This window comes from Phyllostomus discolor, chromosome 4, assembly GCF_004126475.2.
Source record: "Phyllostomus discolor isolate MPI-MPIP mPhyDis1 chromosome 4, mPhyDis1.pri.v3, whole genome shotgun sequence".
Lineage (NCBI taxonomy): Eukaryota > Metazoa > Chordata > Mammalia > Chiroptera > Phyllostomidae > Phyllostomus > Phyllostomus discolor.
The window spans coordinates 62,934,020-62,951,539 of NC_040906.2; the positions used below are offsets into that span (position 1 = coordinate 62,934,020).

Sequence of the window (17,520 nt, forward strand, 5' to 3'; positions counted from 1 at the left end):
TTCCTCAATCTCTGTTTCCTTCCCCTTTGATCTATACTACTTTTTACTAACTATTTGTCTTTCATTCCTTTTCAAGACAGTATTATTTCAGGCATGAAAATCATTAAAATCGTGATTTCTAATGCTTTATATAATCTTCCTAATACAAATTAAAATACATAGTAATATTTAAAAATTGTTCATCTGTGCACAAAAAAACCATTTCACATCAACATGCCTTTCCATGCCTATGTATCTCAGCAGGAAAGTACTGAGTACGGATTAACTGAAAGAGGGAAACTGACATTGTCAATATGTGATGGATATTTTTAGTAGTTAAGAAAGTATTTTTATTTCAATCATTGTTGCTGAAAAATCTCCCCGCCCCAATTTTACTTTTCTGTCTTAGTACACAGGCAGAAAGAGTTTTACATCACTAAAAGATCAACTGTAATGATGTTAGATTTTTAAGGTGCACAGCATTACGAAGTATATGTCCTAGTTTCAGGTATACCATAGCATCCCTCCCCCCACCACTTCCCACATCCAAAAGATGAATAAAATACGGTCGTAATCATAGCTTTGAGGCTCTTAAACCAGGTATAGGAAACAGTTTAAAAAATGAATATTCAAGAGCTAATAAGAAATTTCCCCAAACACTCTTAAATACCATTCTCTAATCTAGGCTAGCACTAAAATTGAAGTAGCCATATTTTCAAACTGCACTTGAACTTCTCAGGCTTAAGATAACCAGTCAGCAATGTAAAGGTAGTAGATCAAATGTCCTGACTTTCTATCAAAGTTTACTTAATAATTGACAAATTGTTATTACTCTACTTGGTAGTCTCTAAATCACAACTTTTAAAATGCTAGACATATGATGTATATATCCTTTGTACTGGCTAGTTTCCTTTGTTAAGAAGAAATTCAAAGTAAAAAAGACTTGAAAAACTAACACTGCCTTTCTCAAAGTGTTTTTTCAGAACACTGGTGTCCCTGTGTCCCATAGGTATTCCCTTAAAGGAAGAAGTTTCAGGTAAAGTAGGTTTGGGAAATGCTGCCCAGACGATTCCAAATTATGAACTTTCACTAGGACATTTAAAAGTTCTAATGTCTACCAGTAGGACATTAACTTGCAATCCTTTAATCTAGCAATTCTTTTACTTATGTAAACTAAGCATGCTTTTTCTTTTTCAAGAAACAATACTGTCTTGTAGGACAAAACTTACACAATACTGGAAAATAAAGCTCATTTAATATATTTATGGATGGTTAAGCTAAGGGATACTATAATGTACTTTACATTTAATTTATTTTTAATACATTGAAAAAAATTTTTAATCACTTTGTCCAGACTGAATATTTACAAAGGGTAGAGGACTACAAAGCGTTGAACTTCAAGTAGAAGTCTAACTGCTGACCTCACACCACCCCCAGGATATCAAGGGTACACATTATTAAGACAACTCTGCTGCTTTAGTTGCCCTACACTATGCCTGTTGCTTCTTACATTTAGATTTTGTCTAAGATAAAAGAAAAATACAAGATCCAACTATCAGTCTGAATTTTTTGTTACACTAGCTAACATTCTAATAGAAGGTGAATAATTTTAAGAGCTTTACTGTTTTATACCACTGCTAAACTTCACAGAATTATAGCTGGTTCTAGCTTTATCTATCCTTCAGTTTTAATGACACAGAAAAACAGAGCAAACCTTGCTAGATGCTCTAAATGTGTATTTGAAAGCTCAGCCTCTTATCTGCAACTGTGTCACCAAAGCTCTTTAATTAGAAATCAAAATAAAGGAAGAGAGGTTTACATTAAAATATAAAAGGAAAGCTTTTTGCTTAGAGCCAAGTGTAGGACAGCAAGGTAAATAGGTAAAAGCCTAAGCTTTTCCTACAGCACTATGGATGGCTTTTGAAAATACTGTCTACTTGATAGTAACCCAGTGCCATTAGCTCTTCAGTGTCTCTGAACACTGAAGCAGTCAACCTCTGACCATCACCTTTCATGTACACTGGTGATGTCCAAATTCACTATTTCTAATCGGACTCAAACCCCATGTTTTCAATGGCTGTCTTCTAAATAACTCCAATGAGCCACAACCTCCTACGTTTTCTGTTTCTCCACTGCAGTGGTTCTAAGGTGTGGACATCATCTGGGAACTTCCTAGAATCAGCCACTTGCATTTGAACAAGTCTTCCAGGAAGTTCTCATTCACACAACACTCCCAGGATCCCAGTCCTAACGGAACCACCACTCCTCTTTAACTCAGGTTTACACTGCAAGGGTTTCCACCCTGTCATCATTTCCTTTCTTTCTCTTATCCCCCATTTCTGATAATTAAAGGTTACCCAAATCCTGTTACTCTGCCTTGCTAACACTGGTTTAATCAATCCATTCCCATCCTTGCATTGCTATCCTAATTCAGACTCAGTTTAGACTGCTACAAAAACCCCTCCTCACTAAGTCTTCTCCCTACTCTCGTGGGAGAGGCATCACCTATGCTTTTCACATTTCTTCAAGATGAATCTGTTGAAGGCACAATACTACTCATCAACAATCTCTATTTTTGCTGAGGTTTACGGGGCAAACCCAGTCAAGTCTTTGTGAAGCACTTCATATGCGTTACTTCACTTAACTCTGCAATCAGCTTGCAAGATGGTAAGGGTTTTATACTCCTTCCAGAGGGCTGACTTTCCTAAAGTCACTCAAAACTGGGATTTGAAATTTCATCAGTCTGACTCCTAACCCCATGGTGCTAACCAGGCTCTTCCAACTCCATAACAGAACTTACTCAGCTGTACTTTAAGACCCTTGGCAGTCTGGTCCCCCAAATATTTTTCTTTGGTTTCTTGTAACCCCTCTTCATGCACCTAAACTATCCATGGTTCCCTATACATGCCACTCAAAGCTTTTTCTCCTATTGTTCCATCAGCCTGAAATATCACCTTCCCATGAGTGCCTACAGTCTTTTTTATTCAGCCCTTGGGGAGGGTGCTCGGCCCCTTACATGTACTAGATTTACTAAATTGGATTCTTCTTAAAGAAGAATGAAATTTTTATTTCATTCATCTTACTATCCTTTTGATTCCCTGCAAAACCAAAATAAGAAAACACTGCTAATTCAGCCCTGGTTGGCTAGCTCAGTTGGTTAGAGCATCATCCTGACACACCAAAGTTGTGGGTTAGGTCCCCAGCCATGGCATATACAAAAATCAACCAATGAATGCATAAGTAAATGGAATGACAAACCCATGTTTCTCTTTCTCCCCGCCCCCCTATCTCTCTAAAAATCAATTTTTTAGAAATTTGTTTTTAAAAAAATAACTGCTAATTCATTCAGGGTAAATTTATACAGTACATTTTACTTCACAGATTATAGTTGATTGCACTGATTTTTAAATTTACTGATTCCTGAGTATTTTTATACAAAAACAAGTATATATTATGGTCTGTCCTTTATGAGGCTCTTAAAATCATTTTTAAAAATCATATCCTCACAATGTAGGTAAGAAAAATTAGAAAAACCAATGGTAAAAAAAAAGTTCTACTTTTATTTAAAGTCACAGAAAGATGTGGAGGCAAAGCTAGGACTACATTCTGAGTTTCCTGAAATTTTGCTGGCTGCTCTTTAAACAAGTTAGCTCCTAATGGGAATTTCATATCATTCATGGCAACATGGGCAAATAAGGTTTTCTTAAAAAATAATAATGTGTGAATAATTTCAGTGGTATGTGGCTTATTGCTGCTAATATGAATTATCCCATGACATCGTTCCACGTCCCCAACTGCTTACACCTGCTCCCACCTGTGGAATTCCCCTCTCTCTCACATATCATATCCCGCCTATCAGAAACTCAGCAGTTTCCCAGCCTTGGAATGCCATTTTTGAAAACCTATCTACCAGTCCAATGACATTTTATATTGTTGAAGTAAAAATGCCTTCTCTTATTTTCATTTAACTTCTCTTTTACAAAGTAGAATGTGTGTATGTGTAGTAGAATACCTACACAAGTACTGTATAATATAGTATGAATGTATGTATACAAATATAAATAATTCCAGTTAAGTCTTCTATTAATTGAGGTTTTACTAATTTGTTTATTTAGGAAAGTCCTAATAGCCAACTCCATACTGAGAAACAGAGGCCTGAAGACAGTGTCAGCTGCAGGAGTCAATGCTACTACTGTCATTCTCCAACAAGGTGGTTACTAGGGAGAACTAACATCAAAAACACAAGAAGATTTTCTTTCAAATAGAATGTCTTGAATATTTGATTTGCCATTATTTTAAAATTCATTAAAAATGATAAAACATGGCTTAATATTAACAATTTATCTGGTTTTCTAGTACACAAATACTTCAAAATTAGTAAGACCAATGATGCATATCACCTAACGTTAGATGCTTATTTGGGAGTTAATTGACTGCACAGTAGATAATAATAATGCATACAAGTCATTATTTCCTGAAATGGAAAACTGAGAAGAATAAATGACCATTCTAACTCTTCCTCTATGTAGACTAGTTCTTGTGAACACAGCAAAAAAGTATAAAAATAGTAAAAGAAGCAAAAACAATGCTAAATTTAATCTTTTTCTTCAGCATATCTAATAAATAGCACCAGGGAATAACAGGCTAATTTTAAAAATGATTAATTTAAAGTTTGGTTAGTACTCAGTGAAGTATCAATATAATGGGGAAAGAAAATAAATATCATCTAAATAAATACCATCTTTTTTATGATTATACTTTTTAAAGAGCAGTTGTTTCTTCTGCTTTTCAGATATTTTATGGCTCAAGTGCATGGAGGCAAAAGGGCGGTATTGCAGGAGGGTGCAGCCAAAGGGGCCCCAAATAGAGATTTGGAATAGGGTCCAGAACTCAAGGTGTCTAGGTGATTTTAAGATGTCCTCATCCCCCACCCCCCAGGTGTGGGTTGGGGGAAGGGACAAATGAAGCAGGGCCATTGAGAGCTATTTCCCATAGCAACAGCCTTGCAGCTACCCTCTGGCGTGGTCTTTTAACATATCTATGGCCTTTGGCTGGTTACATAGATATGTTAAATAGCTCTGGCCAAGCTCTAAGCCAGGGAAATGGAAGTAACTTTCCCTAGTTACAGAGCCTGGGAAGCAGCTTCCCCTGGTTACAGTGCCTGTACCTGCGTGAGAACTTGGAGATGATTGGTTCCATGACATGGGGCCGCACCTGCCCAGACCCACAAGGGCAGTCCACTAAAGCTGGAAGGCTTTGAGAGTTCTGGCATGTGAGGACAAGTGTGGGAAGAGTTGGAAACAGGACTGCAGAGGAAGACTGGAGCGGGGATTTAAAACCCAGACTTGACAGCCATTGAAGAGAGAACCATGCGGCTTTAGCAAAGTGGGGACTCCCGCAGCCGTGCAGACAACCCTCGGAGATGCAGCTGCCTGCGGCTCCTCTACCACCCGCTCTGAGCCCCAGCCGGCTCTGCAGCCCTGCAGCCGCGGCCGTGAGAAGGGGCCACCAGTAAGTGACTCGGGAGCACCGGGTCACTGCCCGGCTGCCGCAGCCACCGCCAAGCCTCCGCACGCTGCGCCCGCGCTCTCACCGCTCGGGCTCAGCCAACCTTGCAGCCACCAGCTCTGGCCAGGACACGATGAGCTCCGCGCTAGCCCTCTTGGTGGTGCTGCTGCCGTCGCTCTCCCAGAAAGGGGGATCACCTCCCCTCCCCGGCAGCCATGAGAAGAATCACCACAAGGCTTTAGCTGGAGATCCTGGCAACACAACCAATGGTGCTGGGAACTAAGGAAGGCCTGCCAGCTGAGCACAAATTACTAGGAAAAACCGAGAGCTGCCTAAGTCATGGACTTCTATTTCTTTTCCTGAGATACGGTACCCCAAACTGGGCAAAGGGGGGAAGGAAGGACTGTGTGTGTTCGTGGGTGTTTCAAGGGACTTTGGAATTTTGACAAAGACATTATGTCATTACTTTTAGTCTGTATAACTTGAATAAATAGCTCTTCTTTTTCACCAATCTCTAGCATGGAGAGCTATAATTCTCTGGCTTAGGGAAAGGTGAACTTAGTACAGGGGGACCCCAGGAGAAACAGGGATTAATTCCGTAGCATTGTGGGAGTCTCTTCCCTGGTGGCCAATCGAGGAGGATCATGGGAAACCACATGCGAAGTAGCTTTAAAGTAATGCAACTACTTGTATATACTCAGTAAAAGCTCGCCAAAACTAGCCAGAAAGGATCCTCCCTATAAGAATAGAGTCCCTCCAGCCCATGAGGTCAATCTCTGCTTGGAGTTGGCATCCTCCCATGTTCTCTTCTATGAACTCTGGGTGTTCGGTTCAATTCTTTGTCCCGATCACTAAGAACCTGGTTACCTGTGCCCACCTGTGACAGTATTACTGGAATTAGAATGTACACCTGTAAGTTGTGCTTTAGCCACTTAAATGGTTCCTTGTGAAGGCTTGTAAGGTGGCTCACAGGTTTTCAATACTGTCTTCTTAATTTTCAAATTTTACATTTTATCTCTATGGCTTCACTAACATTATCATTCCTCTCTAAATGAACCTCTAGAAACTGCCCTAGGAATCTTGAGAAATAAGACAAAGAAAAACCAATGTATTACTGATAAACACAAGGCATATCTAACTTACAAGGGACATTAAGGCCTTAAGGACAGAACTGGGGCATGTCTAGCTACAGGCTGAGTCTCAACGTGTCTGCACCCAGGCGCATGCCCATCCAGGCAGGCTTCAGGCCCACAAGTGTTTCTGTATTTTACGTCCCTCTGCTATCCTTTGACTCTGCTTTCTCCCCTAGCATCCAGCTGTTTTCACTGGTTAGCTATATATAAAAGCAATTTTAATTTATTCTTTGTTACCCTTGTTTAATAGCTGTCTGTTCCCTACTTAATCTAAAAAAAAAAAAAAGAAAGCAAAAAAAAAAAAAAGCAGACCAGTTAAATAATGTTGCTTTTTACTTGTGTTAGGCCTGTTTAACTCAGGAAAAGAAAAAGTAAAAAAATTCTTAGAAAAAGAGAAGTTCCAGATTTCAATATATTATATTTTTATTTATTATTGTTCAGACTAATTTACTTTTTTGAAAAATGTTTAAATCACCACATTTGGAATTCTTTTCCTTGCATATAATAAAAATTCATGAAGAAATATATGTGCTTATGTTTGGAACAGGTATAATTTAGTATCAAATATCTTAAGTTTTTATTTTGTGTTAAGTCATAACACTAATCATAATATTTGGTACAAATGAATGAATGCTATGCACTCTACATAATTTTTCCTCTAATTCTATAAAAGTACAGGCCACTATTGAGTTGGACAATCACAGGGTGGAAGGGGCAAAACAAATGACTTGCTCAAGGTCATACAATCAGCAAGCAAAGGGCAGGAAATAAAATTCTAAATTGTTGCTCTTTCCATTATAGGAAGCTAAAAACAATTCAGGTCTCATTTTCTATTCCTGAAGGTTATATTTAGAACAGTAATAGACATTACTGCTTTAAAACTTTCTTCCCAAATCAAACAAAGCCCTGAAATGAAATAAGAATTAAAAAGCCAGATGCTGGGAACTTACTAATTACGACAAAGGTAGAATTTCATTCAATGGAGAAAAAAAAACTATTGGCATAATTAGAAAAAACAAAGCTAGATTACAACCACAAACCATACACACACACATTCTATAATAAACGTAGCAAAATTTCTGAAATATATAAAGTGACCTAGTAGATTATTTTTATAACCTTAGGATGATAGAGACCTTAAAGAATACAAGAAACCTGAAAATTGTAAGGTATAGAAGAGAGACACATTCACCTTTGTATGCAAAGATCATGCAAGCAAAGTTAAATGGAAAAAAAATATAAATATTTGTAACACAGAACACATAACAGCCATTTAAAATCTCATGTCAACAAATTTTACAGAAATATAATAAAAGAGACAAAGGGTCATGAACAAGCAAAGTCATCTGAGATGGAATATAAATACTAATCAAAATATCAGAACAAAACACTCAATTTCACTCATAAGGAGAAAAAAAAATCATGACGAGATGTTATTCATTACACTGGCAAACATTCAAGGCTGGGGATGAGGCACAGAAAAGGGCACACACTGTGCATATGAGTGTGACTTGCTATAACCCTTTGGGGAAACAATCTGGTAATATATACTGAAATTAAAAATACAAATTTCCCAAAACCTTGGAATTCTTTTGGATATCTACACAAATAAAAGCAACCGTATACGTAAAATATTAACAGCACCATTATTATAAACAGTTTGTCTATCTAACATGGCAATATTTCAACAAACTATGGAATCTCCATACTACAGGTACAGTTTAATAACTGTGTAGTTATTAAAAAGAATGAGCTGGATCTTTATCTGTTGCCTCAGGAGGACCATTATATATAATTAAGTGAAAAAGCCAGTTGACGAGCTGAATAAAACACAGTGAAATAACAAAATAAAAAAAGGCAAAAATATTTATATGGGATTGTTTGCACATGGAGAAAATGCATAGGAACATAGCAGAGCAGTAGGACTGGTTACTGTGGGAGGATGGGACCAAGAAAGGGACTGAGATGGCATGTACATTTTTATATTATCTCTATATTTCCACTTACTACAAACATATGACTTTTTAAATTAAAATCTAATTCATAAAATTAAGAAATAAAAGAATAAAAGAGCTAAAGAAATAAAGTATTGTTTGAATACCACCAGGGCAGATCCTGCTAAGGAAAGAGTCCCATTCCTGGAAAATGGTATTCTGATTGAGAGATGAGCTGATATTTTTGCTCTTGTGGAGCCGTTCAAGTATGCTAGGGAGTGCCTTCTAGTTACTAGATGTGGTGCTGCCTGGTTCATGAATTGCCTAATAGAGTCAATTAGATCGTCTAAAAGGTAAATGAATAAATAAAGTACTCTAAATAGGTTCAATGACATTCTAACGTCCTGTAAAGGTGCATTCTAACAATGAGGAACAACACTTAGCAGATCTAAAAGTACACAGCATTCGTAAGGGTCTGGAGGAAAGGTGCTGTTGGAATATAAATTGGTGTTAACTTTTTGGAGAGCAATTTAACAATATCTGAAAAAATTAAATATGTACCTCCCCATAAGCCCATCAGCTCGAATGCTGAGAGTTTTGGATATACTTGGAAAAGTACACAAAACCAAATGATCACACTCAATTGAAAACAACCTGGCATCCATCAGTGAGGACTAGTTAAATAAATACATTACATGCATCTATATAAAAGGATTCCACAGAATTGCTAGAAAGAATTGAAGTAAACCCACATGCACTGATGTGGAATAATCTCTAAGAAATATTCAAGAAAAAAAAAGCAAGGTAGTTATTTTTAAAAAGACATATGCTGGAGCATGCAGAAAACTGTTTCCTTGATCATACTTAAGAAACTTGATTTCAGAGAAAGTCTTAATATTTGGGAAAAAGGACTAGACATTTGTAGCATGGTTTACTTTATATTTTATACATTTCAGGTGAATATTCAATTCCTTTTACCTTGAGTAAGTATTCATTTGATAGTAATTTTTGTAAATAAAACAGCTATTTATTCATATATACCACATTAAGGCCCTAATTTTTAATAATAGTAAGTGCTTCAATTCTAACCTATTAAAGAAGACAATGTTTTAAGAATTAGTTTTCATGAAGAGCAACTTATACTCAGTGTAACATAAAATCAAGTCTATATAATCTTTCTTACAAATTCCATATATCAAAATAGTTTTTGGAAATAAAACACTGAAGAGGACCCTAGTCTTGACTTTACATTTTAAATCATATAGGGGGCAATCACTTACATACTATGTACCAAATGGTAAATTTTTCATGGCTTGAAAGGGTAGTCATTTATTATATTATATAATTATGATCAGGTATTCAAAGTAGAAATGATTTTTAAAGTAATAGCTGATTGTTTATATATTTACATATGTGTTTTTGTGGCAAAATATACCTAATAAAATTTACCATTTTAACAGTTTTTAAGTGTACACTTCAGTGGCATTAAGTACATTCACACTGTTGTGTAACCATCACCACCATCCATCTCTGGAACTTTATTATCTTCTCAAATTGAAATGTCACAGGCATTAAATAATAACTTCCAATGTCTTCCTCCACTCAGTCCCTAGCAACCACCATTTTATTTTCTGTCTCCATGAATTTGACTACTCTAGGTACCTCATATGAGTGGAATCATATGATATTTGTCTTTTTTTTCACTTAGTATAATGTGTCTTCAAGGTCCATCTATATTGTAGCATGTGTTAGAATTTCCTTCCTTTTTAAGGCTGAATGATATTCCACTGCACGCGCACGCGTGTGTGTATATACCACAATCTGTTTATACATTCATCTATAGATGGATACTTGGGTTTCTTCATATATATATATATTTTTTTTTTAAACACAAAATTCTGTAACAAATTTAAGCTAAATTCTCCAACAAAACATATCCTAAACTATACATTTCTATTTTCTTCTCTAGTAGATTCTTCTTCTGTTAAAATACTATTACCGTTCACAAAATTCTGTAGTCAAAGGTCTTATCTACAAGAATGCAACTAGAATTATGGCTTTCCCTTCAGCAGTTTCAGTATAATCAAGGGCTCACTTGATTATACATTTATTCGTTGTTTAAACTTTGAATGCTTACTGTGTGCCAGGCACTGTGGTAGGCAGAAAGGGCAGAAGTGAAGAGAGAAGGGTGGGAGGAAAGAGATGGGGCAGGGTGGGGGTGGAGGGAGAGAATTCACTACACAGCCAGACTCAGGAAGTCTGTGTGGGGGCCACAGGAGCAGAGTGGTCTTACACAAAGTTTTTTTCTCAGGACAGCAGGAAATTGAATTAAAACATTCAGGCTGAAATATCAAAATAAATGCCCATTTAAAGATGCCAACTAAGATTAGGTACCCAGTAAGTTTGCTAACATGAAGACCTGAGAGGTGCTGAAGAGACCACATGGCTCAGTGCCCATTCTTGTTTACCTGGAACAACAAGGCAAATACGGACTGGCTCACTAGCTGCTGGGTCTCCAGGGTATGTGAGTTTTAATGAACTTTCAAGTTCCATAAAAACTCCTAATCACAGATATTTTGTTCTAATATCCTAGAGTGGGTATTGGCATACTTTTTCTATAAAGGGCTTGATAGTAAAAATGTCGGGCTTTGTAGATAACATAGGTCTCTGTCATAACCACCTACATTTATTTGCCTTGGTAGTGTGAAAGCAGCCAGTCAGTCACATACATGTAAATGAATGTTTGTGGCTGTGTTCAACCAGATTTTATCTATGAACAGTGAAGACTTGAATTTCATTTCATCTGATTTTCAGGTGTCATGAAATAGTTATCTTCTGATTATTTAAAACTGTAAGAACAGATACACTTGATCTTAGCCAAAAGGCTGAGAAGTGACTTTCTGATTATTTTAACCTATTAAAGAATGTAAAAATATTCTTAGCTTGCTGGCTATAAAAAAACAGGTAGAGGGCCAGATTTGATCTTTGGGCTAAAACTTACTGACCCAAGTTCTAGAGTTTATAAACTTGTAAGCCTCTTTAAAGACATATGATTTAAGGAACAAGAGAACACACATAGAAGCATTACAGCATCTGGGGTCCCAACCTGGTTCTGAATCGAGGCTTTGTCACTTACTAGCTGTATAATACAGGACAAGTCACTTTACATGTATAAACCCCAATGTATTCTGTAAAAGGGGGGTAACATCTACAGCACAGGGGTTGGTGTGAATGTATTAACAAGATGGTAAATGCTGTGTACACTGTCAAACTGTTTTGATTTAGGCATTAATTATAAAGTTAAAAAAGATACATTAAACAAGGTATGAATTTATCCCTTATAAGATTCCCTTGCCAAAAATGTGGAGATACATTCATTTCTAATTCCTGAGTACAGGGGAAAAAAGTGAAGTAATTTACACCATAGATAGATGTCCTGGATTCCACTTTTTACTAAGCACTTAGCATTGTATAATGTTATCATACCAACCAGTCAATAATTTACTTCCTTCACCTTCTGATTATATTCTGTTCTTAATAGCTCTGCTTTGTCATCTTTGTTCCATCCTCTTAATCCTCATGTAAAGAGCAACCATTTTTTATATATAAAATCACAAGAACAAAATAGTGGCTGAAGTACCACTCATGACAAATGACAGAAAAAGAGTGTTTGCTTCTTGTTACTATCATATGCCTATTTCCTATTTATTAAATTTCAAACCAAGTAATCTCGGCAAATTTAGAAACACAATATTAAAATGAATTATTTTTTTATACAGTCAGCTTGAAAATATTAAAATATAAATGCCATTAAACAGGAAAGGGACTATGGGCAAATATATTAAGTTATTCTTTAACATTCAGAAACTGACTAAAGGCAACTCAGAATCTATATTGAACGTTTCTCATCATCTTACTCTATTAAGAAATTTATTAACTACTGTGGTGACTTCACAATATATATTATAATGTATATTATACTTATTTTGAATCACTTTGTTCTACATCTGAAACTATTATAATGCTGTAAGTCAAGTATATCTCAATTATTTTTAAGAAGGAAATTTTTTCTTATGTCTATTTTACAAAAATATTGAAAAACCACCAAGCGACAGGCATGAACAGATCCAGCCGAGTTCTGGAACTGTCTTATCTCCTAAAAGCAAGACGTTGATATGAGTATGTCACCTCTGAGGTGAATGCATGGACAAATGGTCAGCAAAGCATCAGGTTGGGTCAGTGCTCCTGTCCAGACTGAGGCTCAGCTAGCAGAGGGCAGTGTGCTAGCCTGTACTCTTCTCAGAGATACCCCAGCCTTAGTGCCTGCACCAAGTCTGCATGCATATATGGGTGAGAAGACTGGGCTCCTTTCACAGGAGACCTTCTGAATCCATCAGCAAGAGTGAATAAATGTCAGATTGTGTCTACCTGCCACTATTCTGGAATCTGAACCTAAACTATCACTTTAAATACATATCTATGATACTTATATTTTAAAATAATGTATCTATAATGAAAACATAGAATTTTAATAGTCAAGTAATGAATGTCAAGAATATCAAATGGTAGGTAAAAATAAGCAATTTGGCAAACCTTGGCATTTTCTCAGCAGCACACACTAAGGTGGTTTGAATAACAGTGTTTTAGAACAGCACATACTTGTACGTGGCTAGACTTAAATGAAGAACAATGACATTTTCATTGCAAAGGCTTCTGGGCCAGTGACTCTCGATCCAGCAGTCTGGCACACTATGTAGGATGGCTTGGATGTTTTCTGGCTCACAATCCCATCTCATTCATATGACTAAATTTGACCACATCAAATTGTAACCATTCCCTCATATTTCCTCCTATGTTTTTAATAAGACCATATCCAGCCCAGATTCATTTAAGGAAATTATAATGATACTAGTATTATTAGCTATTATTTATTACATGCTGTAGGGAAAATGGAGTCAGTCAGCCTCCCTCACCCAGATATCCGGAGAGCTGGAACTTAGCCGTGTTTCTATAACTGTGTTTAAGGGCCCGCGTGTGCAGAATCAAGTCTGTTATATAACCAGTGGTAGTCTATGCTGGTACCCAGCCAGCTTTGTGTGCACCTAGTGTATGAGGGAGTCAGGACTTTCCATGGTGCAACATGGCTTGCGGCAGAGGTGGACTGCCCTACCCCAGAATAAAGGCACGTCAGACATCCTGAGGACTCCATGCATTTTTCTTCCATCTGCCCAAATCCCGTGTGAACCTGCCCGGCCTTGAACGGCTGCAGGACAGTGCTGATTATAAGCCAGAAACTATACTAACACTTCCTATGTATCTTGTAAATGGTGAGTAACTAATGAGTAAACTAATGCCCAATGAATGGCTTCTATGTGTTAATGACCTTTATTTAATTTCTACAACCACCCACCCCGTGAAGGATGTACTATTCTCACTTTTGAGATGTTGATCATGATCATGAGTGTCACACCTGGAAGATAGTGAGCAGGGATATAAAGCTGAGAGGTGTGACTCCAGATTTGGCATTTTTTAAAAAAAAGATTTATTTATTTTTAGAGAGGGAAGGGAGGGAGAAAGAGAGAGAGAGAGAGAGAGAGAGAGAAACATGAATGGGCGGTTGCTGGGGGCCGTGGCCTGCAATCCTGGCATGTGCCCTGGCTGGGAATCAAACCTGTGATACTTTGGTTCACAGTCTGCACTCAATCGACTGAGCTATGCCAGCCAGGGCTCAGATTTGGCACTCTTTATCACTGTCTTTCAACCTCTCATACCATGACCTACAGAGTGTGGCAACAAAATTGATTTCAAGGTGGCTAGAGGAAGATAATAATTTCTTAAAAAAATACAAGCCTAAGCAATCCATCAAAAGGTCATGCCACCTGGAATGTTATCTTACTTGGATGTGATCATGTCCTTCAATTTAATAACTGTGACTCAGAAGCCCTTCTTTGACATCACCTAAATAAGATAGCACTATTAAACAGTAAGTAACCCGATCGGCTCAAACAACGAACACAGTTTCTCAAGTTCCAGAGAAGGAGCTGTGGATGGAGAGAATCCAGTATCTGGTTTTTTAGTGATGATCTTCTCCATAGTTTCCCACCTAATAAACAGTGTCTTTGATAACATTGAGCTCATTTTACAGTGAGACAATAATGACTCCAGTGGATCTTAAGACTCTTAAGATAACAAAAAAGAACCTGTAAGTGCAAGTAGAAAAAGAACAGAGAGCCACAGTACTTCATTTACCTATTTGGATTTCTTCATTCCAAATTTTCTATGATAATTTCAGTTTTTAAACTCATCATTGTCAATATATCTGATTGAGAAAGAAGCTTAACAAGTCCCAGGTGAGACTGCACCATAGCAACAGGCTTGCCATGAATTCTTTGGGGAACAGAATTTCACAGAAGTATTTGATTGCCTATTCACACTCTTGATTACAACATATCAAGCTGTTAAACTAAATTGTATGCCATTAGTGTATTGAAGGAACTTAAAAAAAAAACTATCCTGTGAAGGTATTTTTCACACATATGTTCACACTGAGATGTTTTAATTGTATGTAGCCCATTTCCCTTTTATTTAGAAAACAAGAGATACATCTTGAAACGATTTCAGAACTTGCCAATGCCACTGTAGTAATGTAATAAATAAGGCATTGCCCTATATCACATATGAATACAGACTCTTTCTTCTGGTTCATAAATATTTGCTCAATTCTCCACTGTGATTACAACAATATAAATGTACAGTCCTTAGAATTTGATCAGGAGCATTGAAGTACCTTGAGTTAGATACACAATGGCCAAACTAACTATAGAAAAACAACCTGAGGTTAAAACAATATCAGTCTCAAAGTAGATCATACTTGGATTTGGCCTATTGCTCAGTTGGGAAAACATATTGATAACAAAAATGCACCACAAAGAAAAAAAGTAGTTTATGTCTATAGATTATCACAAAAAGTCAGCTATCCTACAAATTATGTCATGACCAACAGACCAGGTGAGGAGGATACAGGTAGTAGGGGCAAAATCTATCAGAACCATCAGAAAATCAGCTCAAAGCAAATCCAGATGAATGTGAATTATTACCATCTATCTTCATGTCCAAATATAATATATTTAACCAATCTTTCCCATATTTGGCTATAAATGGTGCTGGGGACAGAGAAGAACATTTAACAAATACTCAAACAAAAGGACAGAGGAGCATTCACAAAGAGTTATTTTCATACAACCAATTCTGTTATTTATACCATTAGAGACACCCAATGGTGTGGACCTAATCTAAATTACTTACATTTGATTTGTAATGCATGATGTAGCAGATGTGCCTTTCTAATTATGTTCTGGTCTATTACTAAAATCAGTTTACGTGTCCTTAATATACACTTGCTGTATGGAAAAAGTAGTGTCTCAGAAGTCTGCTGGGCAGGAGGACAGCTGGCTCACAATTACAAAGTCACCAGACATGCTCCAGAGAAGAAAAAGTGACTGAACATTCTCAAACCCTAATTACTCTATAAGCACGTAAAGTTTATAAAAGATTGGCAAAAATAATTTCTTTCCTTTCTCCCATTTTTGCTGATGTTGTATGTGCTCTTACATACCTAGGAAAGCTCTTTGAACTACCTAGAGGAAAATTAGAAATTACCATTTCACTAAATAAGCATGTACTTACATTTAACTGATCAGATGTGGTTTTTAAGAGACAATTTCCTTAGAATCTATTCTTACAATTAGAATATTTAAGACTATTTATTTCAAGCAAGCAAACAGAATATAATAATACAAGGAAACTTGCAGTGATGCAAATATTATATAGTGGACACCTGTTGCTTTTGCCTCCTCTCATGTTTTTACCCTTCTTCTAGATATGGCATTCAGATTTTTCTGTGGGGAGACCCACCTTCACTATTCTTGAACAATGTGAACTTGGTATATTGAGTAGTGTTGGTCAAGGTATAGAGCTAGGTGGATACTGGAGTCATTTTATAGACTCATGGTGAAGGTGATCTGGAGAAGTGACTATGAACTAGGAGTTGAAACTTCAGTGAATAAGACTGAGTAACCAGAAGCCTGCTGGAAGACAGCAATGAGGAAAAGGCATGGAAGTGGCAAAGAAGCAGAGACTTAGGCAGGCAAACATGTGGAAACGACTGGGGAGGCAGAAGAATGACGACTCTATTATCTTGAGTTCTAAAAAACCAGAGTTTAGATGATAACTAGATGTCCCTGGAGTAAGTTTCTGGGGATGTGGAGTCTCCTCAGGTGATAGCCAGACTGCTATTAAGAGGAGAAGTAGAGAAGGAAAGATATGAGGATGTTCAGGATGTGGGGTTAATAACTGACCACCAAGGAGGAATTCCAGAGCACACGGGAGAAAAGTTTGGCAGAGCACACGGGAGAAGAGTTTGGCAGGGAGCATGGAGATGATGGGAGTCAGACTGGACAAGAGGAAAAACAGAAGGATGGGGATGGGAAACTGGCAGTTAAAAGGATAACCAGACAGGCGTGGATTTCTGGTGATGAAATAAAGACAATGTGAGGTGTGAGAAACTGAGTCTCTACAGAAGTAGGGCAGAAACTTGTGGATTGTCAGAGGGAGAGGTATGTGGCCAGCTGAGCATTGCTATCCTGTTGAGCTCCAGGTTTTAGAGGGTCTTAGGCCTCAGGGGGTTAACTGGCAGTCACCTGTCCCTCCTTGTGACAGATGTTACACCCAGTGTGCAGGCAGTCACAACCTGGTACAGCAAGGAGAGCCCTGAACCACAGCGTAATCAGGCAAACGTCTGCGGATTACTGGACTTTGGAGCCAAAGAAACCTCTACTCTTATATTCCTACATGGCAGTCCCGGCCAGCAACGCCTTTCTGTCTCCCAGTTTTACTGAATGTACCCAGATAATACCCTGCAGAGATTACCAAATGCATCACCACTAGAAGGAAGTGAGAAATCAAGG

At 37.4% G+C, this 17,520-nt stretch overlaps 1 protein-coding gene and 1 non-coding gene across 12 annotated transcripts in view; both read right to left on the reverse strand.

Annotated features, from left to right (window-relative positions):
* Positions 1-17,520, reverse strand: part of PKP4 (plakophilin 4) — a 255,291-nt gene that overhangs the window by 119,689 nt on the left and 118,082 nt on the right. The gene's annotated exons all lie outside the window — the stretch shown is intronic.
* LOC114495723 lies at positions 11,259-11,451 on the reverse strand. The gene has a single exon (XR_003684418.1). It is a non-coding gene; the product is annotated as a U2 spliceosomal RNA (small nuclear RNA).